Here is a 24,685-nt window from a genome sequence, read left to right on the forward strand (position 1 = left end):
GCATCACTAAAAAGAACAGGCTGAATCAGTCAAGGATTTTTTTAGCCATACACGTTAGTCTACTTTTCTTTTTAAAATTTATTTGGCTATCGGTGATACTATAATTGAAAAACAGCTAAGGGTATCTAAGGGTATTTTGTTTTTGAGATGGAGTCTCGCTTTGTTGCCCAGGCTAGAGTGCAGTGGCACGATCTCGGCTCACCACAAGCTCCGCCTCCCGGGTTCAAGCGATTCTCCTGCCTCATCCTCCTGAGTAGCCAGGACTAGAGGTGCGTGTCACCACAGCCAGCTAATTTTTGTATTTTTGGTAGAGACAGGGTTTCACTATGTTGGCCAGGCTGGTCTCGAACTCCTGACCTTGTGATCCACCCGGCTTTGCCTCCCAAAGTGCTGGGATTGCAAGTGTTAGCCACCACGCCCAGGAGTATTTTTAAAGAAACAAAGTAGGTAAACATAAATGCAACCTACTAGTTGTTAACTTAGGTATCTTGTCTCAAAGCCAACATAATAAAAATTATAGTTTTTTCAAGATATGAATATAACCTTAATTTATTATTGTATTATTTTATCCAAAATATTTTTAATTTAACTTTCAATTTTATTTTACTATATTCAATTAGAAACATGCATTGAAAGTATTATCATAAAGCATTCACATCTAATTTTGCCTCCTTCAAAAACTAGAGGAGAAACAGCTGAGACATATGAGTTTGAAAAGATTCCAAATTCTTCTATCCAGCTGTTGACTTTTCTGAAAGTTCTGGTGAGAATATAAGAATGAAAACATGACTGAAATAAGGAAGTACAATGCCTCTTTCTTGATTTATTCCCTAGATTAAGGTGCAACTGAATTTCCCAGCCAAAAAAAAAAAAAATAGCTTAGCTCCATGAACTGGATTTTTACTTGTAATATGAATGCCAAGTCATGCCAATAAGATGTTTTTAAAAAAATGTTTCTTCTCCTTAAGTTTTCCTAAAAGCCAGGGCCTTGAAGATTGACATTTACTTTTCAGATTTTAATATTTCTGCACTTTCTTCGTTCCTTTTAGCCACCACTCAGGCAGAACAACATTGGTTACATGAGGCTCTTCAAAGAGAAAAGAGCCACAAATAAGTGAGTTGGCATATCCAAATGCTTTTGTTGTTAAATGCAATATTTTCCCCTTATAATATACAAATTAAAAAAAAACAGTGTTTCCAATATTAAAATCTCAGGTAATACCTTAATTCAATTTAATATTAGGTGCTTTTATATGACTACAATAAGCAAGTACATATTGAGAATAAAGAGCCATACACATATATTTTAAAAAGAACTCTTTCAGTGTCTTACTATAACCCAAATTCAGACTTTAGATTTTATGTTTTTCCAAATATTGATTACTTCATACTTTCCCATGGTCTTGCTCCTATGGCTGTTGGATTTGGATAAATGTTTCTACATGAGTTACATTCTGTATACGAATTGCTGCATGACAATTGCCACATAATATGTTGGCAAGAAAGTCTTTGTTGTATGGCAAATAAATTAAGCAAAACAAACGTTTGTATTCTGCTTCAAACAATTGATACTGTACTTGAATAAACCAGCAAATAGTGGACATCTCTATACAAGTGCGTTTTCAATAAAGGGAAAGAACAATCACAAAGTAATTTCAACATTTAGATGATAGTTATAACTTGAATTCAAAAATCAACACTCTACTTATGATTCTCTTTTGAGATACAGCTCTTAGTTTGTAAACCGTTGACATGAAATTTTAAACACATACTTGAATATTAAATAAAACATAGCATACCTTATTTGCAGGTCTTTGGAATGGTATTTCAAAACATGACAATGCAAATTCCTGTAAATAAAAAGAACTTATTCAGTCAAAGGTATTTTCTAATTTGAATTGAAACAACAATTATGTAGTTATTTAAAAGAAAACTATTTGTTAACTACTAAGTATTTCTTTATAACTTCTGGTGTTTATATATTTTATAGCTTGTTTTATATGTTCTTACAGCCAGAAACAAATGTAATGTATGTGTGTACCATTAGAAATGTGTTAATTCTACTTAAATTTTGTATTCACAAAATGTTTTAAGTGCTTTTAGATTCAGATATTAGATCATTTTGGAAACTAATTTTTCAAATTTCAAAAGCAGTATGGAAATAATGCATAAGGCATATTGTGTTTAGATTTGATATGCTAGATATTTTACCTAAAACTGAGCAATAAATATAACTGAATGTATTTGATGATTACACCTGGGTAATAAAATAACTTATGAAAAAATCCTTCTTTCTATGTAATATAGTTTGGATATCCCCTCCAAATCTCATGTTGAGAAGTAATCTCCAGTGTTAGAGGTGGGGCCTGATGGGAGGTATTTGAGTCATGAGGGCCGATCCCTCATGGCGTGGTGCTGTCCTGGTGACTGTAAGTTCTCAAGATGTCTGGTTGTTTAAAAGTGTGTGACACCACTCACTCCCACTCTCTATTGCTCCCACTTTTGCCATGTGAGATGCCTGCTCCTTCTTCACCTTCTACCCTGATTGGAAGCTTCTTGAGGCCTCCCCAGAAGCAGATGCTGGTACGATGCTTCCTGTACAGACTGCAGAACCATGAGCCAATTAAACTTCTTTTCTTAAAAATTAGCCAGTCTCAGGTATGTCTTTATAGCAACGCAAGAACAACCTCACACATTGTACATATATTTAATATGTTCATTTATTTTAAAATGGAAGAATGATGTATTTCACATTGTAATATTTTGAAGAATATAGAAATAAAGTTTTGGATAAAATAATACAATAATAAATTAGGGTTATTTTCATATCTTGAAAAAACTATAATTTATTATGTTGGCTTTGAGACAAGATATCTAAGTTAACATTTTAGAGAAGACAATTAAGGAATATTCCAGGATGATAATCACACTATATTTTATTTATATTTCCCAGATTTTTCAGCAACTCTCACTTCTCTCAATGAGATAAAGATATAATCCATTGTACCATTTTTCTAGCCAATAACTACCTAGTTAAGTACTTATTGGAATACTGAATTTTCTATCCAATAAATACCTAGTTCAGTATTGTTCTAAGCAGTATTTATTTACTGCCCAGAACAAGGCAGACTCCTACAAAAGCACTTTCCTTTTTAAAATGTAGTCCCAAGGAAAACAGCACAAGAAACATTTTGAATCCTGAATATATAGATAACATGTAGCATGAAAGATTCTAGTTCTAACCATAGTTTCAGTATAACATGTCCATTTAAAAAATACAACACTGGTAAATTAAAAGAATAGATGTGTATTTGTTAATGCTAAGTGTTTTACTACAAAAGCCAAATCATATATGGTACAATAAGAGACAAAGGTACAAAATCATAGAAGAGGAAGGAAACTTGGAGATCATGGAGACTGAACTCCATTTTTCTGCAAGATAGAGTCTTGCTTAGGGTCATGCAGCACATTCATAACAAGCCTGGAATTAGAAGCTATCATAAAACTAACGATTGCCATTAAAAAAATTATTATTACGCGAAAAGAAATTCAGCTGTATGAAGTTCCTGTAAATAATTCCCTTGCTGGACTTAGAGTATTTATTTGTGGAAATTAGATGAATATAAAGTGGATCTAAGTTATATCCTAATACATTAAGATGATGCAAATAACTGATGCTGAAATAGTTTAACCTTAAGGTATTTTTTAATTCATTAATTTTTATCTTAATATTTCAAATTTTATTATTTATCACAAGGATACGAAAGCAAATATCTATTTAAATGGTGCTATCTTTCTTTTTCAGCTGTTTCTAAGTATGAGAAAATAAATTTAAAAAGTTTATAAACTATCACAGGAATGGTTTTATTTTTACTTCATGATCATGATTAAAGATAATTCCCTCCCCTCCCCTCCCCTCCCCTCCCGTCCCCTCCCTTCCCCTCCCCTTCCCTTCCGTAATTTTCTTTTCAGTTTTTTGAGACGGAGTCTCACCCTGTGGCCCAGGCTGGAGTGCAATGGTGCGATCTTGGCTCACTGTAACCCCCGCCTCCCAGGTTCAAGCAATTCTCCTGCCTCAGCCTCCCAAGTAGCTGGGACTACAGGCGCCAGCCACCAGGCCTGGCTAATTTTTTGTATTTTTAGTAGAGATGGGTTTCACCGTATTAGCTAGGATGGTCTCGAACTTCTGACGTCGTGATCTGCCCGCCTCGGCCTCCAAAAGTGCTAGGATTATAAGCATGAGCCACCACACCCGACCAAAGATGATATCTTTCTATTTGTATTACTCTTATAACTTTCTAACAAAGGAATGACATATTTTCCAAATACGTATTTCAGTAGAAAATAATTTTTAGAGTTGCTTAAAATTTGCTATGCGTTCCAATAATAAAGTGCTTTTTTTAAAAAAAAAAAAAAGACATGTAATCAAAGCCTCCCTAAAATGTTTCTCAATTGTAACAATTAGTATTCTTTATCTGCCTATGCAATTAATTGTAAGAAAAAAAATTAAAACATATACACCCACAAAAGATTTACTGCGTTGTTGTCACTAATTGTTTAAATATTTTATTTACTTATTTCAGGCATGTTCAAACTTATTGATCACCATATACCAGGTGCATCTGCCATCTTCCTAGACAACTGGAATATATCAGTAAACACATTTTTAAAAGTCTTTTACTTTGGCACTTACTTGGCAGCAATACCCAGGAAATAAACAACGTATAACACAAATAAAACGAGTAAATTATATATAATATTCGAACGTGATAATTTTAAGGGGAAAATTGTCAGTGTAAAAAAAGAAGGTTGTGAGTAGGGTGGCTGAAACTTATAATATTTAATAAACAGGGCAGATTGAAGGAGATTTGAGCAAAGTCTTAAATAATCTTTGTTGATTTTATCTAAAGTTTAGGAAAAAGTTTGTTAGTATTTAGTTAAGGTGGTAACTAAATAAATGATAAAAGTTGAACTTGTTTGCATTTCAAAAGGAAGAAATTAATTTCAATCCATTACTTTTACAAATAAAAATTGCATTCTACAGATTTCTTCAGGAATGCCTTTGACATTAAAAGCATTGCTATGATTTGGTTTTGTAACACAAACATCACCAAGATATATTCCAATTTGCTTAAACAAAAAGCGTACATATGACAATGTATAAATGGCAACAATACGTTGTTCTAGATATGAATTTCACTACTGAATAGGAGCACAGTGTAGAAATTAACCTTCAGCGACCCAGTTTATGTCTCAGTTTCAATGTAGTAAACTTGTCACAAAATATTTTAGTTTCAGAAGAAGCAAGCCAAGCTACCAAAAAGCTCTTCCCTTTATCTTGTAATTAGAGTATTAATGATAGTATTGGTCAACAGGCAATGTTCAGATTGCTTTAGGAATTAATTATTAAAAGATGCAGCACTAGATTTTCACATTTAGGATATCATTTATGCTCTAGACTTTATGATAACAATAACCAAGTGAATATTAAAATAGAACAAAGCAGCCAGGTGTGGTGGCTCCTGCCTGTAATCCCAACGTTTTGGAAGGCCGAGGCAGGTGTATTACTTGAGCTCAGAAGTTAAAGACCAGCCTGGGCAACAAAGTGAGACCCCCCTCCACCATCTCTACAAAAAATTAGCCTGGTGTGGTGGCGTCTGTATGCCAGCTACTCAGGAGCCTGAGGTGGAAGGATCCCTTGAGCCTGGGAAGTGGAGGTTGCAGTGAGCTGAATGACGGAGTGAGACCCTGTCTCAAAAATAAATAAATGAATAAAATAAAATAGGACGAAGCTAGTGTATTAAGGTTACAGTTTTCTGGAATTGCTTAATTGGTACAATTTTATTGCAGAACCTCATCAACCAGTGTCAAGTCTCTGTGAAATATATGTAATATTGCTTTTGAATGTAGATTTTGGTGTTTATAAGACAGATAATTTTATCATCTGGTGGCAGTATACATGCTAATAATGTGATTTATTCACGAATTTGCCTTATATTTTAGCAACTGACATACACACATATATTTATTTCATGACCACATTATTTTAGAGATTTAGTCCTACCTTAAATAAATGTCATTTTTTTCAAACATGTAGTCAATGTAATTTACCTGGCACCTACATAGATAGTCTTATGTAGTCCTTATATGACTCATATTATAATCCATTACTTCTATAGAAAAACTTCACTGAAAATGACTTGATAATGCTTGTGAATATATAGGTAAGATCCCTATTGCCTCTTTCAATAAGTCAGTTTGAGCAAATATAAGTGAAATATTTGTAGTCATTTATTTCAAAAGTTCTAGGAATAAATCGTATAAAATGTATTTGGGAGATAACCTAATTATTATGGAATGGATTAATTTCTTCTCATCAGAAAATCATAATTTTATAACTGTGCATCTGAAGGTCTTCTATATAAATATTAATTAAGCAAATTTACCAAATACTCATATTGATAAATTCCAGTTCAAATGATTTTTTTTTGCAATGTTACAGGACCCATTCTTCCAAAAGCTCATGAAATCACAGCTTCAAATTCACTAGTAGTTTAATGTAACTGAAACAAGCAAACAAACAAATGACTGTCTGATTTATATTCAAAGAATGAATTTTATTTTATATCTTGATATTGAGTTGTTGGACTTAATCAATAAGCTCTATACCTACTTTCACATATTATCATGTCAGATAAAAAACAAATGTGGATGCACGTGTCACTACCCTATTTGAAAGAGTTGATACACCACTGATACTGTTTGGTTTTGTGTCCCCACCCAAATCTCACATTGAGTTGTAATCCTCGATGTTGGGGGAGGAGGCTGGTGGGAGATGATTGGATTATGGGGTCAGATTTCTCCCTTGTCATTCTCGTGATAATGATTTCTCAGGAGATCTGGTTGTTGGAAAGTGTGTAGCACTTTCCCCTTTGGTCCCTCTCTCTTCTGTCACCATATTAAGAGATGCTTGCTTCCCCTTTCCATTCTGCCATGACTGTAAGTTTCCTGAGGCTTCCTCAGCCATGCTTTCTGTACAGCCTGTGGAACTGTGAGTCAATTAAACCTCTTCTCTTTATAAATTACCCAGTTTCGAGTAGTTCTTTATAGCAGTGTGTAAATGGACCAATATAGCAACAAACCAGGAGATACGTCATTTCTGGGCGAAGTATCAGTGCCCTTACTGAGGATGTATATTTGCCCTCTCCCCCAAATGGTTGTAATCTGCTCTAGATAAATAAATTCATGGAATGTTTGTGCCTTGGTTGCATTTTCTCATTAGCTATTTATTTCAATCATTTGAGAGGGAGGGAAAGAGCATGGGCCTTAAAGACAGCCATAGATATGCAGTTTTGTGCTGCAATTTCAGCAGTCACTGTACTTGGGCAAGCTGCTTCATCTCCTCGGGTTACAAGTTCTTCTTTCCTCATTAGGGGGATTATCATCACAATGTATATAATATGGAACCTATTTAACAAGTAATAGCTTTTATCCTTGATTTTTCAAATTAGACTTTGTTCTTTAGGTGGCCAAATATATATGAGTATTTTCATTGCCCTTCCTTTACTCAAATGCAGAAAAGAGTGTCCTTCATAAAGATGACGGTTGGAGGTATGAAGGAGGAAACAGACTAGGTACAAAAGAAAAGAAGGGATACCGAGCCAATAAAATGAACACTACAGTGTTTGTTTGGATGGGAAGTGGCTACATTACTAAACAATTGAATATATGGCTTTTTCGAACATACAATTTCAAATTTTATTATATTCTATGTGTTTAAAATAGTCTTAGCAAAGCATTACTCATTACCTTTAAAGTAAGTTGAAGCTATTATTTAATTCACAGGTTAAGAAAATATATCAAATTCATTTTGAAGACGATTCAGACTTCCAAGGTATAATAGCTGAGAATATGATGATCACTTTGTCATCCATTAGAATGTTTCCCTGTGTAGGTCACATATAATATTGTAACTACAAAAACAAAATGAAATCTGAAAAATAAAAATGGAAATAAGAAACTAAACCTATTTTGTGCCATCATTTTTTTTTTGGAAAAAGTATTTTATGAAGCATTAAAGAGCATTAAGTATAGTTAAGCTGTAATCCAGTATTAGAAACAATTTAATAATAGTTCAATTCAAAAATAAAAGTTATTGTAGGTATGACCATGAAATTTCCTGACACCTGATTTAATGCATTGTACTAATTTTCTAAAATAACTCAGAGAAACCAAATCATTTTTTCCGCAAACACACTATTCTGTATGTCTTCATTTTATTGCAGTGTCTCAACAGTTATTCAAATGGTAGAGTTCATTTGTCAAGGGAATATGAAGAGCATGGGTCCCTCCCACAACAATAAAACTACAGGCTGCCAAGTCAAGATGTATAATTGGTAATGCTGAGCCATTTATTCTGAGTGCACTCTAGACAATGACATATTATTACTATTATGGCACAAATAACTACCTTTTTGAAGCAAATGTTTTCACTGGCTTTAGTTAGGATGCTGTCCTATTCCTTTTAACATGATACTGATGCCCTCAGTTTTATTTTATGTATGTCAATGAAACTATATCATGCCGTGAAATTAAACAAAGGCAAAAGCAAAACTAAAAATCATTGGTTGTTTTTTTGTTTCCCCTCTTCCTTTTAACTTCAGCTTTGTAAAATCACTATATACTCTGCTGTGGAAGTATAATTAATGTTATTTTCTTCTTATTATTATATTTTAATTTTGCATCTTAAGCCTAAATTTTAGCCTATTCATGTAAGGTTGTACTTTAAACAATACCTCCAATAGATTTTCATACTCCATCTAACTATACAAAGAGAAGAGACCATCTAGTTACAATTTATGTATTTGATTTTGGTAGCTTATGCCCATCCTAAATATTTTCCCTCCTAGGTCAAACTGGTTTGGGTTCAATTATATGATGATTAAAAAAAAATCTCAGGTTGAAACAAAATCTATATAATAAGAAGACAAAATACTTTCATAACTATTTCAGTTATAGCTTCTACTAAGTTGCATTTACAATGATATATTTACATCACAGCATAATGGATAGAAATATAAAGAGAGACATCTTTTGTCTCTCTGTGCCATCAGAATGAACCATGACATTTAGGTGCCTTGAGGAAAGACTAGAAATAAACTACCAATCAGGCAACTGAACAAACAAAAACAGAATAATTTTTTTCCTAGCTGCCCCACACTATATCACATCACTTCAGTATGCCCCACTTCCTTAACTCTAATCAATTTCCATGTGCCATTTGAGGTATCACAGCTCACTCTCGGTCAAGAGGTAAAGTGTGGAGAAAAGGGAAGAAGGTGGGTATAAATAAAAAATTACAAAAAAGACAAAGATAAAATATAAGATACATAAAAATTATATTTTTAAATTAGCTTTTGTTCTTTGAGCATCTGCTATGTATCAGGCATTCTCTATTACCTGTTTTAGTTCTGGCCACACAACTACACTATGAAGCAGAAATGACTATACCTCTTTCAAACTCATATAAGAAAACCAATGTTCAGAGAAGTTGTCTGAGTTCCCACACCTAATAAATAAATGACAGAGCAAAGATTTGGCCTCAAAGTCCAGATTCTTTCCTCAGTTGTGCAGTGCCACATTATAAATATGTTGATACACTGAAATAGAAGAATAATATCAGAAGTATTTCTTTTTATTTTCTCTCCAACAGGGATTAATAATAATAATTATGTCAGAACTTGGACACAGGCTTTAATCCTTAAAATTCATTTAATCATTATTTTATCATCATAAGCACATACAAGCAACATTGTATTTATTTTGCTGAAATGTATAAAATCCTAGCATAGCCAATGAATTTGTTTGATAAATTGTGAGATAAATTCAGCTAATGGAGTTTCCAAGCATGCTGTCAAAGAAATAGAATCATGCATTTACGAATTTTTCCATATTTTTCTTCATTTCTAATGCAACTAGTTAATTATTTTATCTCTTTATCACTTTAAAAGCTTTGCAATAGTTCAGATGATGTGAGATTACTTGCAAACAAGATAAGGAATGCCAGTTCCTAGGACTGTTATAGGAAGCCTGAGAAGGCAAGGCTTTTCAAGGAAACTAGGTCGTGAAAGAGAATTGCTATAATCCTTAGAAAGCTGGATAGAGTTGTCTTTTCCAATGTTAATATGAGGCTCAATAGTTCCCTATGGACAGGAACAGGGGTTGACATCTCTGAGTCACGCAGAACTCTTCTGTCAAAACAGAACCCTTGCAGGTGTGTCATGAATACAAAAATTTCTCCCTCTTAACATTTCCTTTTCAATAGGATAAGCCACTTTTAATGCAGCAGATTAACCGATTTACTTTCTAAATATGTTCAGATTTACTTTCTAAATATACTCAGATTAAGTTAAATTGGTTAATCTCATTTAGCCTCACATCTGGTAACAATGTACAACTCAAAGGTTTACACAGAGGGAACTCTGTAGTAAAGACAAAGGAGGAAAAGGCAAAACCTTTCTCTCACCCTAAGGTCAGAGTGAGCTTCCTTAAGGCATTAAACTGCCAAAGAACTGCATCTAAGCAACAAGGGAGAGAAATCAAAAGGGGCTGGTTCAGAAATTTCCTAGGTAGAAAAGAATCCAACATCCAGTTTGTTAAATTAATACTTCCAGAATATTATCCACATCATTGAAAGTCTGCACAAGAATCATTAGCAGTGGAGGACCCAGATGAATATTCTCTCTGAATATTCTCTTTCAAATACAACAGTCTTCAAAATACAACTCAGAAATCGACTAGATTATTTTTTAATTTTCTTTCTACTTCAATTTAAATTGCAACAATTTAAATATATTTTCAATCCAGGTCTGTTAGTAATTTTACCAAGCTCACATTAAAATAAAAAATAACTTCCAAAATAAATGCATTCATACGTACATACAATTTGATGATTTTAAATTTTATTTTGTTTTCTCTATGTTTAATTTCATAATTTAGACTCCAGGATTTATGTGAGGATTGTTTGAAATAATGTAGGCAGAACAATTAGCTCAGTGCTAGGCTCTTAACTAATTTCCAGGGGTAATATTCCTCCAATATCTCCGTGTCAGTTTGCTTGAGAAATAACCTGGAGGAGACAGAGTGCACAACATTTTGCAAATTCAAAAGGTAAGGGAGGTTCATTTCTAAAGGTACACCCTAGTATATAAGACAGCAAGTACATAGGAATCCATGACTGTATGTTGAATATTATGTCATCAGATATGCTAAGAAATGTTTAAAGTCCCACCATCAGTGTCTCCCTAGGAATTTCTGTTTTCTCATAAGATTATTAGGTCTTAACATGCAGGCATCACGTTAACATGCAGAAATCATATTACCCTAATAATTGTTGTCTCCTCAGAACCTGGCACACTGTCTGGAAAACAGGAAATATCCAGTAAAAGTGAGTTTAATTGCAATATATTGGCCACAAACCTAATGGATCCATGTTTTCTGATTTTTGTATGTGCACCGTCACTCTGCATTTTCTTTTCTTGGCAGAAGTCACAGAGAAAAGGAAAGAGATGATTCCTTTCCATGAGTGTATATTGGTAGGTCATTGACGACTCAGCTATAATTCAAATGTATATTTTTCTCTGAGGAAAACAGGTAGTAATTACTAAACAAGAAAGCAAAATTAATGATACTAATAAATATATGACACACTAAATATATTCTAGGTATGCTTCTAACAGACTAACTGAAAAATATCTGATTTTCACCCAATATAATTATGCATGTATTTCTTCTTTTTCATATTCTCCAAAATGTATTGAGAAGAAACTGAATCAGAAAACAACCCTTCCTCTGGATACACTATAAATCACCCTGCAAGCACTACAGCACTTTTACTGTTGACAGTTATTACTTCCACAGTGCAGTGTCATGTGATGAAGACGTCACATACTGAACTTAGTATTTATCCAGTCTTTAGCTGTGTTTTCACTGTATCCTCTCTTGGTCTCTGCCCTTTGATTCACATGAACCCTCATTATTGTTATGGTTGTTGCTATTATTATTGTTAAGGCTCCCTGGGAACACTCATTTCTATAAATACGGTGTTCTCCAAAAAAATATGAAATTTATCCTCTTTGCTCCCCAAACTGTCCTTTAAATTAGTTTATGTCTGTAAGCACAATAATAAACCAATGAGGTATATGCGTGATATTGCAACGTTGTGATCTAGGGATAATTATTTTCTGTACTGCAACCCTTTTAAATTCCTAATGATATGATTGAAATTAATTTTAAGAAATTCGTATAGATACACCATACCCTATGAAAGCTGGGCTTTCTCAGTGAAAGACTGGACAACCCTAAGGTAGGCCTAAGAAGTCAAGAACCTTGGCCCCTCTTTCTGAAGAAGTATGCTGTTACACTGCTGGGATATTCAGACAGAATATTCTCCTGGGAGAAATCCAATCCAGAACTTTTCAGAAACACACAGGCTACAGAGACATTGTTATGGGATCCTCAGGGTGTCACTTCACCAGCTGGAAACTCCTGTGGCCAGTGGTGCCTTTGCCTGAGTTTTGCTCTGGCCCACTGGGCTGGTTCTGACAACTCAGCCTGGCAAGCTGTGCTCAACTCTGCTACATGCTTGGATCCCATGCCTGCCAAGGGTGAGCCCAGCCCAGAGTGCAAGGGGTGTGTGAGTGAGCATGGGGGTTCCGTCACTGTGCATAGCCAGGCACACTTGCTGCAGCATGGCAGGCAACTCCAGGTGCTGGCACAGTCACCAGCTCCCTGAGAGACTGTGGTTGGACAAGGTATACCATAACCAGCTTCTACAGGTGATAATGGGGTTTGCAATGTGGTGCCAGAAACTTGGAGACACCAAGAACTGCAGAGCCCTAAATAGGCTGTCACAGCCCTGGCCTGGGGAACTTCTAGGTCTGGGACCCCACAAGGCCACAGCTCTTACCTCCTCTCTTCCCTCCTTTTTGTCACCTGCAACATGGCAGGCAACAGGCAAGTTTCCGCCCATATTGTGTTACAGTTACAGCTCTTTTAGCCCTGATATTTGCCAGGTCCAGAGTTCTTGTCCTGCATCCAGGAATAAAGAGGTATGCAGGCAAGTGGAGCTTTATTGAGCAATAGAACAGCTCAGAGGAGACCCACAGTGGGTAACTCATTTCTGTAACCAGGGTGTCCTGGAGAGTGTTCAGCTCTCAGCAGAGAGGGTAGCTCCTCTCCATTAGACAGGTCATCCCAATGAGTGTTCAGCTCTCAGCAGAGAGCGTAACTCCTCTCCGTTAGGCAGGTCATCCCAATGTGTGTTCAGCTCTCAGCAGAGAGGGTAGCTCCTTGTTGCAGCTGGTCATCCTGTCATCTCTTCAGCTCTCAGCAGAAAGGGTAACTCCTCTCTGCTAGGCAGGCCATCCCGACGAGTGTCCAGCTTTCAGCAGAGAGGGTAGTTTCTCTCTGCAGCTGGTTGTCCCATCATCTCCTTGAGCCTGGCTGAGCCCAGGGATTTTATGGGCTTCCAAAAGGAGAAAGTCTGTGCTGATTGGTCTATGTGCTGTCATGGGTGGGCCCAGAAAAGGCACCACAAGTTCTCACTCTAGTCTGTGGGACAAAAAGCCCAGTCCCCAGGCTTCAGGCCTTCCCTGGCTTGAAGGTGGGGCTTCACTGAGACCCTGTCTTCCTCCAAGAAGCCTGATAGCTTCCTGCCTCTGTTCATGGCGCCCAGGTTATTAATGCCAAGGGGTGCCTGCAGGCCAGTGCAGAGGTGTCCTTAGCCCCCGTCTCAGCCTCCCTCCAAGGCCTGTTTGCACTCAAAGTCTCGAGGAGGCCAAGGTAGCATGGGGCAGGTGTATCGGCACTGCCTCGAGCATGTGCACCCCTGGACAGGTTGTGATGACACCTAGGACTGGCCTCATCTTTGCTCCCTGATTGAGCAGGCCCAACTGTGGGGAGAAGCTAGACAGTGTGAGCAGTTGCTTCTGAGCCTGCAGTGACAGGGAGGCCTTCCTGGGCCCTGAGAGTGCAAATATTCCCTGGTCCATAGCTGCAGCTTGGGCAGCTGCAGCTGTGCCTGGGAGGTTGGGGCTCCTGCCTGTGCCCAGCTCCCAGAGCACAGGGGTGTCTGGGTCACAGCAGATGCTTGGGCAGCTGCAGTTGCTCCTGGGGAGCAGCCACTGGCTCTGTGGAGCGCAGCACTGCCTCAGACCTGCTCCCCTTGGGGGCCCTTCTCTGCTCCAGCCTCCATGCTGGAACAAACTACTCCCCGATGATCAGGTGACTCAGCCAGGCCCATCACGATAGCTCCCAGGGAGGTGGTCTCCAGGGGCTCTCAGGGGAAGGCTCTGGGGACTGTCCTTCTCTTCTCCCCATTTTCCTGGTGGTGCCTTCAGCTGGGTGCTTTCAGGCTACCAAAATACAGCGGGGAGCAAGGTTGAGGCCATGGCAAAGGCCCCAGGCCTGGGAGCAGGTCCTGCCCATCTGTGCGAGGGTGAGGGTGGCACAGTTAGCTGCTTCATGGATGTGCAAAACAGGGGTCCCACTGCCACCACTGCTGCTCCCACAGTTGCTCCTGCTGCCACCACTGACAACTCTCCACTGCAGCTGGCTGGATGGCAGCACCTGCTCCAGATAGCCTGTGGCGGCCATCAATACCACCAATACCTTCTTCTATCATCAAGGTACGATCTCCCCTGCACCAAGTGGGGAGAGTTATATATTCCTGCGCAAAAGACTCCATTCACTCTTCATTTACTCAAGTTCTGAAGGTAAAGATAAAATGGAATTACAAGCATATTTTTTTTCCTTATAGTTGAGTGTCTATGTTATCTGTTTAATGGACTCCTTTGTTTAAAAAGAGAGATATTTTCTTAGTTTCACCACAGAAAATAACAAATAACATTATGATTAGATTAAGATAGATGTCATCATTGGAAATCTAGTCCTAACCCTCACGATTGAGAATGGTATATGATCCACTTCCTTTCTGTGCCCAATATATTAATCCCCATCAGATCACCTAACTACAATGAAAATTTGCCTGACTACCCCTTCATTTTACCAAAATTCTGTTGATAATACCTACTCCAACATTTTCAACTGACTTTTATCCTTTGTATGCAGAGTAGGGTATGCAAAACAATAGGTTTTTGTTAAATTTTCGTTCAGAAAATCAGTAAACTATTAACTATTTGTTGAATAAATAAACAAATGAACAAACAAGTAACAAACCAGTATCAGGAGAGATTGGATCCAATATTGTATCTCAATAAAATGGGACTGCATTATGTGGTCAGGGTTCACCAGACTTCACAGTGCAGGTGCAATTGAGATGGGACAGTGGAAACCATAATTATTACAGAGTGAATCAGCATAGTAAGAAAAAAGGAAACAAAGACATCTTGGAAATGAGATTAGTGCTCAGGTATCAGGGAAAGATTGGTTGACAAGAATGGAATGAAAATAGTTCCATAATCTGGAAAGGATGAAGTGAAATATCCACCCTAGTACCTAATTTTTAAGACTTTGAGTTTCACTCTTAGTTTTTCTGGCAGCCATATTCTGAGGCAAATAACACAGGTCCTCAGATACAGATCACACAGGTCTTCAGATACAGTTACACTGGTTAAGCTCAGATTTCATAGAAGGAGTTCATTTCTTACTATGATTACTTTGCAGGGGAAGAGACATATTTAACAAATCTAAACCTCCATTAGCCTTGTATCAATTGGTGCAAATTTTTGTTATAAGTTTTAGAAATCCTAAAATTATACTGACAAGGAAATTGGTGGATATAAATGAAAAGTTTAGACATGCCTGGATATACAGGTTCAAAGAATGATAACAGGCATGTGCCAATAATCTATTTTTAATAATCTACATGATGGGTATAAAATACAATAAATGAATGATAAAAAGAGCACAGTACCTGGAGAAACACACACTCAACTTTATTCTTTTTAACTTTTTGCCAAATGTTTTCAGATTTTGCTCTGTTAGACATTGATATGATTTGGCTTTGTGTCCCTACCCAAATCTCATCTCAAATTGTAATCCCCAGGTGTCAAGGGAGGGACCAGGTGGGAAGTGACTGGATCTTGGGGTTGGTTTCTTCCACACTGTTCTTCTGATAGTAAGAGAGCTCTCATGAGATCTGGTTGGTTGATAAGTGTCTGGCAGTTTTCCCTGCACTCTGTCTGTCTTGCCACCTTGTTATGATGTGCCTTGTTTCCTTTCACCTTCTGTCATGATTGTAAGTTTCCTGAGGCCTCCCAGCCATGCAGAACTGTGAGTCAATTAAACCTCTTTTCTTTATAAATAACCCAGTCTCAAGTAGTATCAGCAGTGTAAAAATGAACTAATACAAACATCCATTGGTCTTTAACTGTAGCAAACCACATTCATTATTATTATTATTTCTGTTGGTGTAGATATGGAGAAATGACGATATAGGAATACTAGGTTTGAATAACATTAACTTTCTTACATTTTTATTCTAGACTTGTTGATTCTGTTTTGTGTGTCATAATACAGTGAGTACCATTCCATAGTAGACAAATTTTAAATATTTTCATATATATATTTATAAATAAATGCTAATTCAGTTAAGTTTAATAAGTATTTACCAGTAATATGAAATTAAAAATTTTATATGGCTTTAGGAAGATACTAGATATAGTTTGGCTCTGTGTTCCTACCCAAATCTCACGTTAAATTGTAATTTACAGTGTTGGAGGGCCTTGGTGCAAGGTGACTGGATCATGGAGCAGATATCCCCCTTGCCGTTCTCATGATAGTGAATGAGTTCTTATGCCAGCTGGTTGTTTAAAGGGTGGCAACTTCCCCTGCTCTCTCCTGCTCCACGAGGTGAAGATATGCCTGCTTCCCCTTTTGCCTTCCACCGTGATTGTAAGTTTCTTGAGACCTCACCATCTATGCTACATATACAGCCTGCAAAACTGTGAGCCATTTAACCCTCTTTTCTTTTCATAAATTATCCAGTGGGGACTCAGGAAGTTCATTATAGCAATGTGAGAACAGACTAGTACAGAAATTGGTACCAGAGAAGTGGTACATCACTATAAGGATACTTGAAAATATGAAAGCGACTTTAGAATTGGGTAATGGGCAAGTTTGAAACAGTTTGGAGGGCTCAGAAAAAGATAGGAAGATGAGGGAAAGTTTGGAACTTCCTAGAGACTTGTTAAATTGTGACCAAAATGCTGAATGGAATATAAACAATGAAGTCTCAGCTGAGGAGGTCTCAGATGTAAATGAGGAACTTATTGGGAACTGGAGTAAAAGTCTCTCTTACTATGCTAGAAAAGAGACTGTTGGCATTGTGCCTCTGCTCAAGAAGTGGCCTGGCTGCTTCTGAAAGCCTACACTCATCTGCATAAACAAATAAATGACCTGAAATTGGAACTTATATGTAAAAAGAAAGCAGAGCATAAAAGTTTGAAAAATTTGCCGCCTGGCCATGTGATAGAAAAGAAAAACCCATTTTCTGGGGATGAACCCTTTAAGCTAGCTGCAGAAATTTACATAAGTAAAGAGGAGCCTAATGGTAGTAGCCAAGACAATGGGGAAAATGCCTCAAAAGCTTTTCAGAGAACTTGTGGCAGCCCCTCCCATCACAGGCCCTGAGGCTTAACAGGAAACAATGGTTTTGTAGGCCAGGCCCAGGACCCTTCTCCTCTGGGCAGCCTCACGACATAGCACCCTGCATCGCAGCCACTCCAGGTCCAGCCATCAGAGGGTGCAAACCCCAAGCATTGGCAGCTTCCATATGTGTGCAGAGGGCAAGATTTGAGTCTTGGAAGCCTCTGCCCAAATTTCACAGGATGTATGAAAACACCTGGGTGTCCAGGCAGAAGAATGTGGAAGGGGCAGAACCCTCATGGAGAACCTCTACTAGGGTAGTGCAAAGGGGAAATATGCGGTTGGAGACCCCACACAGAGTTCACACTGGGACACTGCTTGGTGAAGCTGTGAGAAGAGGGCCATGGTCCTAAAGATTCCAGAATGGTAGATCTGTCAACATCTTGCACCAAGTGCTTGGAAAAGCCTCAGGCACTCAATGTTCGCCCGTGAAACCAGCTGTGGGTGATGTACCCTGCAGAGCCACAAGGACAGAGCTACCCAATTCCTTGGGAGCCCACTCCTTGCATCAGTGTGTCCTGGATATGAGAGACAGAGTCTAAAAAGATTATTTTGCAGCTTTGAGATTTAATGACTTCCCTGCTGGGTTTTGCATGGGGCCTGTAGCCCCTTTGTTTTGGCCAATTTCTCACTTTTGAAATGGGAACACTTACCCAGTGCCTGTATCCCCACTGTATCTTAGAACTAACTATCTTGTTTTTGATTATACAGGCTCACAGGCAGTAGGGAGTTGCCTTGTCTCACATGAGACTTTAGACTGTGAACCTTTGAGTTAGTGCCAAAAGGATTTAAGATTTTCAGGGACTGTTTGGAAGGCATGATTGTGTTTTGACATGTGAGAAGGGTGTGAGATTTTAGAGAGGCTGGGAACAGGATGATATGATTTGGCTCCGTTTTCCCATTCAAATCTCATTTCAAATTTTAATTCCCAGTGTTTGAGGAGGGGCATGGTGGGAAGTGATTGGATTAGGAGGGCAGATTTCTCTTTGTTGTTCTCATGATAGGGAGTGAGTTCTCATGAGATTTCATTGTTTAAAAAGGTGTGGCACCTTCCTGTTTGCTCTCTCTTTTTCCTGCTCCGGTGATGTAGGATGTGCCAGTTTTCCCTTCACCTTCTGCAATGATTGTAAGTTTCCTGAAGTCTCCCCAGCCATGCTTTCTGTACAGTTGGCAGAATTGTGAGTCAATTAAATCTCTTTTCTTGATAAACTACCCAGTCGCAGGTACTTCTTTATAGCAATGCAAGAATAGACTAATACTAGATTTAATGTATTTTTGAATTAAAATACAATTGTTTTTATGTAAGCATATGTAATTCAATAAGTTTAGAGAAAGAAAAATGTTTGTTCATTATTATCATAAAAATGTATCATTTGAGGAGATTAAGGTCATTAGTTTTCTAATACATAAAGAATGGGAGTGGGGTGAATTGTTATGTTTGTAAACTTAAAAACCTAATTCTATCTACTATCATAGCTTGCCTGTCTGCAATTTCCTTTCTATCATTTTAATAAATTAAGCTCTTAACTTCCTGACATTGTGCAACATTTGAAATTGAACACCACTCTGTTGTGGGTTTTGTCTTATTGTGGTTTGGCGTGGTGGTGTGTGTGTGTCTATTTTTATGTGTATGTGTATGTGTATGTGTATGTGTATGTGTATGTGTGTGTGAGAGAGAGAGAGACAGAGACATATAGACAAAGAGAGAGCATATGTTTAACCAGACAAAGATTCCAGGCCAGCTGAGTAGAGACATTGACAAGAGAGAAATATCCTAACTTTGATATGATTTCTAATCTAATCTATAGAGGTTTTATCAGTTTCTTTTGAATAACCTTAGTTGTAATCATCCCTAGAAAGTTCTTTTATATAATTAAGCATTTTGGGGAAAAGATTTGCTAGTTAAAGATCCATATAGCCTAGAAAGCCAAATTCTGTGAAAGGGATGAGATTTACTGTGGTCCTTGCCTTAATTTTGTCTAATGAATCCAGCTTACAATTATTCTCAGCATTTCATCATCTTACATTGACTGTATTAATAAGACCACTTTATAATCACACATTGTTCTGAGGTAGAATCTGGGTGGGAAAATTGCAAATTATTGGAAACAAAGAATGTCTCTCCATCTTTTGTAATAGTTTTATATTAAAATACCAGAAATTAATGGAGAAAACTGAGGAGGCAGGGTCCCATGCTGTTCACTGAAGTCCTATATTAGGCGGTGAAACAAAAAAACTATTAAATAACACATGGTCAGTGTCAGCTTTGTGAAACACTTATGTCATCTTTCTTCCACTAATCACAGTTGAAAGTATATTCAGAACTTTGGAACATTCCACCTATGTAAGAAGCCTTCCAAAATATTGAGTTTAACATTTGATTTATATAACATTGCATTCAAATTTGAATTTGTTTTGCAGTGATGGGCCAGTTTGAAATTACTTATGTCAAAATGACATAAATGAAAATTGTTTTAATCCCTATCTCAGTCAGTCATGCTAAAACTTCATCTGAGATTTTCCTAATTGTTACATGCAATCAAGATCAAAGATACTAGTTTTCCATGGAAACTCAATACCTATGGAAGAGTGGGCCTCACGCTGGAAACTTTAATCTTGTGCCTTAGTTTTCCACTCTGGACACTAGGCAATGTATTAAACCTCCTCTCAAATCCTCATTCCTTTGAGAAATGACAATAACTGAGTCCACTTCATAGGTTCATGCTGAAAACAGCATTAGATAATGTACATAAGGCTTCTACTAAGAAATTCATAGAATACCCAGCTTTTCCCAAATTAGTTGGGATAACTAAAACCCTTCAAATCTCAGTGGTGTGTGGCTACAAAGATTTGCTTGACTTTCATATTATTTGCTCACAGATGGTAAGTGTTGTCCTCACTCAAGGAGCAGTCCTTATCTGGGACATGCCATTCTCATGGCAGAGTAGAAAAAGCAAAGATAGAACCTCATGATGGGTTACTTCTTTGTGGCATATGCCACTTTTTACCCTGTATCACTGGTGAAACCTAGACGTTTAGACATACGACACAGGTCTAATCATCAAATAACACAAAATAAAACAGTCACAGTATCTACCGCAATGATCAATTACTTATTATCATTGTTATTGCTAAGAAGTACTATGTACATAAAAGAATGAGCAAGATGTTTACCATTCTGGAACTCATGAAATATATGGAATAAATTAGAGTGCTGTCATGAACTTTATGTCTAAGGTCTGATGATATGTGTGCCATATGCTACTTGAAGGTTGACCAGTACAGTCTCTACAACAGAAGATTGAACCCACTACAAAGCTTCATTTTTCAGTCAAGATAATAAAGTGAATATCAGATATTAATGATGCTAATATGCCTTAGAAAAAAATCCTCAAAATTGTTTAGAATATAGGAGTCCATGAGATAGAAGAGGCCTTTCATAGCTATGAATGTTACATGAAACTCTGAAGTTTTCTCCTGGGGATGGAGAAATAATGCACTCTTTGATCATTCATGCTCTACATATAAAATGAGAATTCATAACATGTAAAATAGAGGCCTCTGGAAAAATTTCCATCTTGATAGGGGTGACTGATAGGTGTGCACAGTAGCTAGGGTTTACATAAAGTGTTAATACTGAAATAATATACAGAACATGTGTAATTTGAATAAGTTTTGAAAATCAAGTATATTTCAAGGACAGGCCACTTCCAAATTGAGCATGAAACCTTCCTCCTTAAGCTGAAGTTTTCTGTATTAAGAATATTTCATTCCCATTCTGTAAGATTCTAAATAATTATTCAAAGTGCAAGAATTTGTATCCATTAAATATCTTGAGATTACCTATTTATTTATTTATTTATTTTGAGATGGAGTCTCACTCTGTTGTCCAGGCTGGAGTGCAGTGGCATGATCTTGGCTCACTGCAACCTCCACCTCCTGGGTTCCAGCAATTCTCCTGCCTCAGCCTCCCAGGTAGCTCAGATTACAGGCACCTGCCACCGTGCCTGGCTAATTTTTGTATTTTTATTAGGGATGGATTTTACCATTTTGGTCAGGCTGGTCTCGAACTCCTGACCACCCACCTCAGCCTCCCAAAGTGCTGGGATTACAGGCATGAGCCACCACACCTGGCTGACATTACCTAACTTTATTTACCTGAAAATATTTGTTGTCTCCCCAAGGTGCATACATAGGAAGTCACTACAGAGTTTTGACACTATCAGCTTTCTCTTTTTAGTACAACTTAAATGTATTAGGTGACTAGAGCAAAAGAAGAGCTCTAGTTCATATGTATTATATGGATATGGCATAATGGCATAATAGCATTCCTCATCTGGTATCTGTCTGAATAGCCACATCTATCAAATCTATTGTTTGCTCTAAGTACAAAACCAGTTTAATAGGGTGATTTGTTTAAAACAAAACATTTTTAAAGTTTCTATTTTTTAAAGCTGTGTATTATGAGCAGAAAAATCATATCTTTTCCATCCTATGGCATATATTTCAGAAGAACTTTCTTATATTCTAAGGAGCAAAAGCCATCATTACACATTTCACAATCCGATATTACCTTTTATATCATATCTCCCCTCCTCCAAAGATGCAATTGATTTTTAAACTCCATTTATAAAAATTAAGCTGGTATTTTCCAAATTGGAAGATTAAAATTGGTAATATTTGACATGAATACAGAGTGCCATGACCGCTGATTCTTGCTATTTCTAGCAACAGGGAAGGGGAGGATTCTTGGGACTTTTTGCAAGTGATGAGAATGGTAGATGGCTTGCATCTTGGTATGTAGTGCTTACTGCCACGTAGGAGAGTCCCAACAGAAAGATGACCATGTATGCAGGACGTAATACGCAGAAAACAAGAAAGAGAGTAAGGGTAGAGTGAGCTCTTTTTCCATCAGGAAATTAGAAATTTAGAAGACATGCTGCAGATGGAAGAGTGCTGAATAGCATTGATCAGAAACAATGCCTATGGTATTGGACAAGAGTAATATATTAGTTGGACCATAAATACGTAAAATGCATTTGGCTAGAACATATGTATTGTATAATCAAAGACTTAGATTTGCATGGTGGGAAATATTTTCTGTGTTTAGTAGACATGAAATACATCAATTTAGAAGATTTAGCCAATAGTCTTTTTGTCAGTAAAATTTGAAGAGGAGCCCTAGAAGAGACTCGATATTCCTAAAACTCGATAACTTAATTGTGCAAAAAACATAGCTGATGTCTGAACAAACAGGCAAACATTTCTGCTAAGAACAGAATAGTGAGGACATCCTGTCATTGCTAGATGACTTCATTAAAGGATTCCTTCCTCACCACCGATATTATGAAGATTACAATAAACCATATTCAAATACAGTACATCATAATACAACATTGAACTCATTTATTGACTGTGCTATAATTATCATCCCTGTACTTTGCATGTCTAACTCAAGCCCATATAGATAATTCAGCTCAAGTGAAACAGCTTCTGGGAAGGCTAGAAACTATGCTCTGTGACTTGAATACTCCATGCAATCAAGCCAGCCTCTAAAGAACAAGGGGCATCAAAACCTGGTGTGAAGAATGAAGACTAGAGGTGGTCTCCAGAAATTTTTAGATAATTTAAATTCAAGTTCCTTTTGGATACCATAAAAATGGGGAGGGTTCTCTGTGAATGTGACTGAATCTGTGTTTCCTTGACAAATTTGCGCACTAAGGCATATTCAAATGGTTTAAAAAATAAAGGAAAGAGATATATTTTTACTCATATATGTTGGTGGTGGATATCAATACTAATTATTGCAATACACATTTCTATGAGGTCAGTTATATATGTATGACTTTTTTTGTAAACTGATATTTAAAATTCTCTCACTTACGATAGTGATTTTCTCCCTGATTTTATTCAAAGCTTTTCTCCCTCTCCGTACTTTAAGTTTCTCGTGAATTCCTTATTTATGTGAAACGTCATAACCCAAACAATAGCTATGCAAAATGCATTTTTTCTTGCTTTTCTAGCCTGTTAAGGCCTTTATTTTGAGAAATTATGACCATACACTTCTATTAATTTTGCTTCAACTTTTCCAGCCTTTTCAACTATCTTTGATTGGAGGATGATGAAATTACATTACTCTGAAATTAAACAGAAAAATCAGATATGACAAGTCCCTTCTGGGATAGGTTGTATTATATGAGGAACAAGAAGTTATAGAGAAAAAAAAAAAGAGCATAGTCAAATTATAGGATTTCTTTTTTGGTTTCTTAAAAAGCACCTTACAATGGAGAGGAATTCTCATTAAAAAATAATGTTCCATGGAATTGTAGAATGTTAAATAGACTAAACTAGAATATCTGGGCCAACACTCTCATTTAAGAGATGAGATAACTTCATCTCAGAAAAAGGAGCAGTGCCTTTGTGAAACACACGGCTAATATGTGGCAGCACTAAAATGAAAACTTCAGTTTCCTGATTACACACTGTTATTAATATGGTAATTGCACTAACACCAGCATGAGCCATATTAAACATTTGCTTCTAATTGCATGTAGATACACTGTTTCCTTATATCCCAATATTACTCTTTTTTAATAAAAAGTCAAAACAAATAAAAAGACTTGTATGTATAAGTCTATAGAAAGTATATATCTTTCTCCTTAGCAGTCACCTTTTCAAATACAGATGCTCCTCAACTTATGATGGGTTTATGTCCATATAAACCTAATCTAAGTTAAAAATACCTTAAGTGAAAAATGTATTTAATATACTGAATACACCAAACATCACAACTGAGCCTAACATACCTTAAACGTGATCAGAACACTTGGATTAGACTGGCTGGGTGGGGGCTGCAGCTTGCCAGAGTATCATATTGCGTATCACTCATTTAGGAAAAGATCACAATTCAAAAATTTAAGTGTAGTTTATATTAAATGCTGTTGCTTTCTCACCATCGTAATGTCAGAAAACCGTTAAGTTGGACTATGATAAGTCGGAGACTGTCTGCATAATTGTT

At 36.9% G+C, this 24,685-nt stretch overlaps 1 protein-coding gene across 1 annotated transcript in view; it reads right to left on the reverse strand.

Moving 5' to 3' along the window:
* The window catches only part of PCDH15 (protocadherin related 15), a 1,819,045-nt gene that overhangs the window by 1,079,740 nt on the left and 714,620 nt on the right, over window positions 1-24,685 (reverse strand). Inside the window, exon 4 of the mRNA XM_063637885.1 lies at window positions 1,800-1,850. The gene's annotated coding sequence lies outside the window, so the exon portion shown is untranslated. The remainder of the gene's footprint in view (window positions 1-1,799; window positions 1,851-24,685) is intronic.

This window comes from Symphalangus syndactylus, chromosome 4 (assembly GCF_028878055.3).
Source record: "Symphalangus syndactylus isolate Jambi chromosome 4, NHGRI_mSymSyn1-v2.1_pri, whole genome shotgun sequence".
Taxonomy (NCBI): Eukaryota; Metazoa; Chordata; class Mammalia; order Primates; family Hylobatidae; genus Symphalangus; species Symphalangus syndactylus.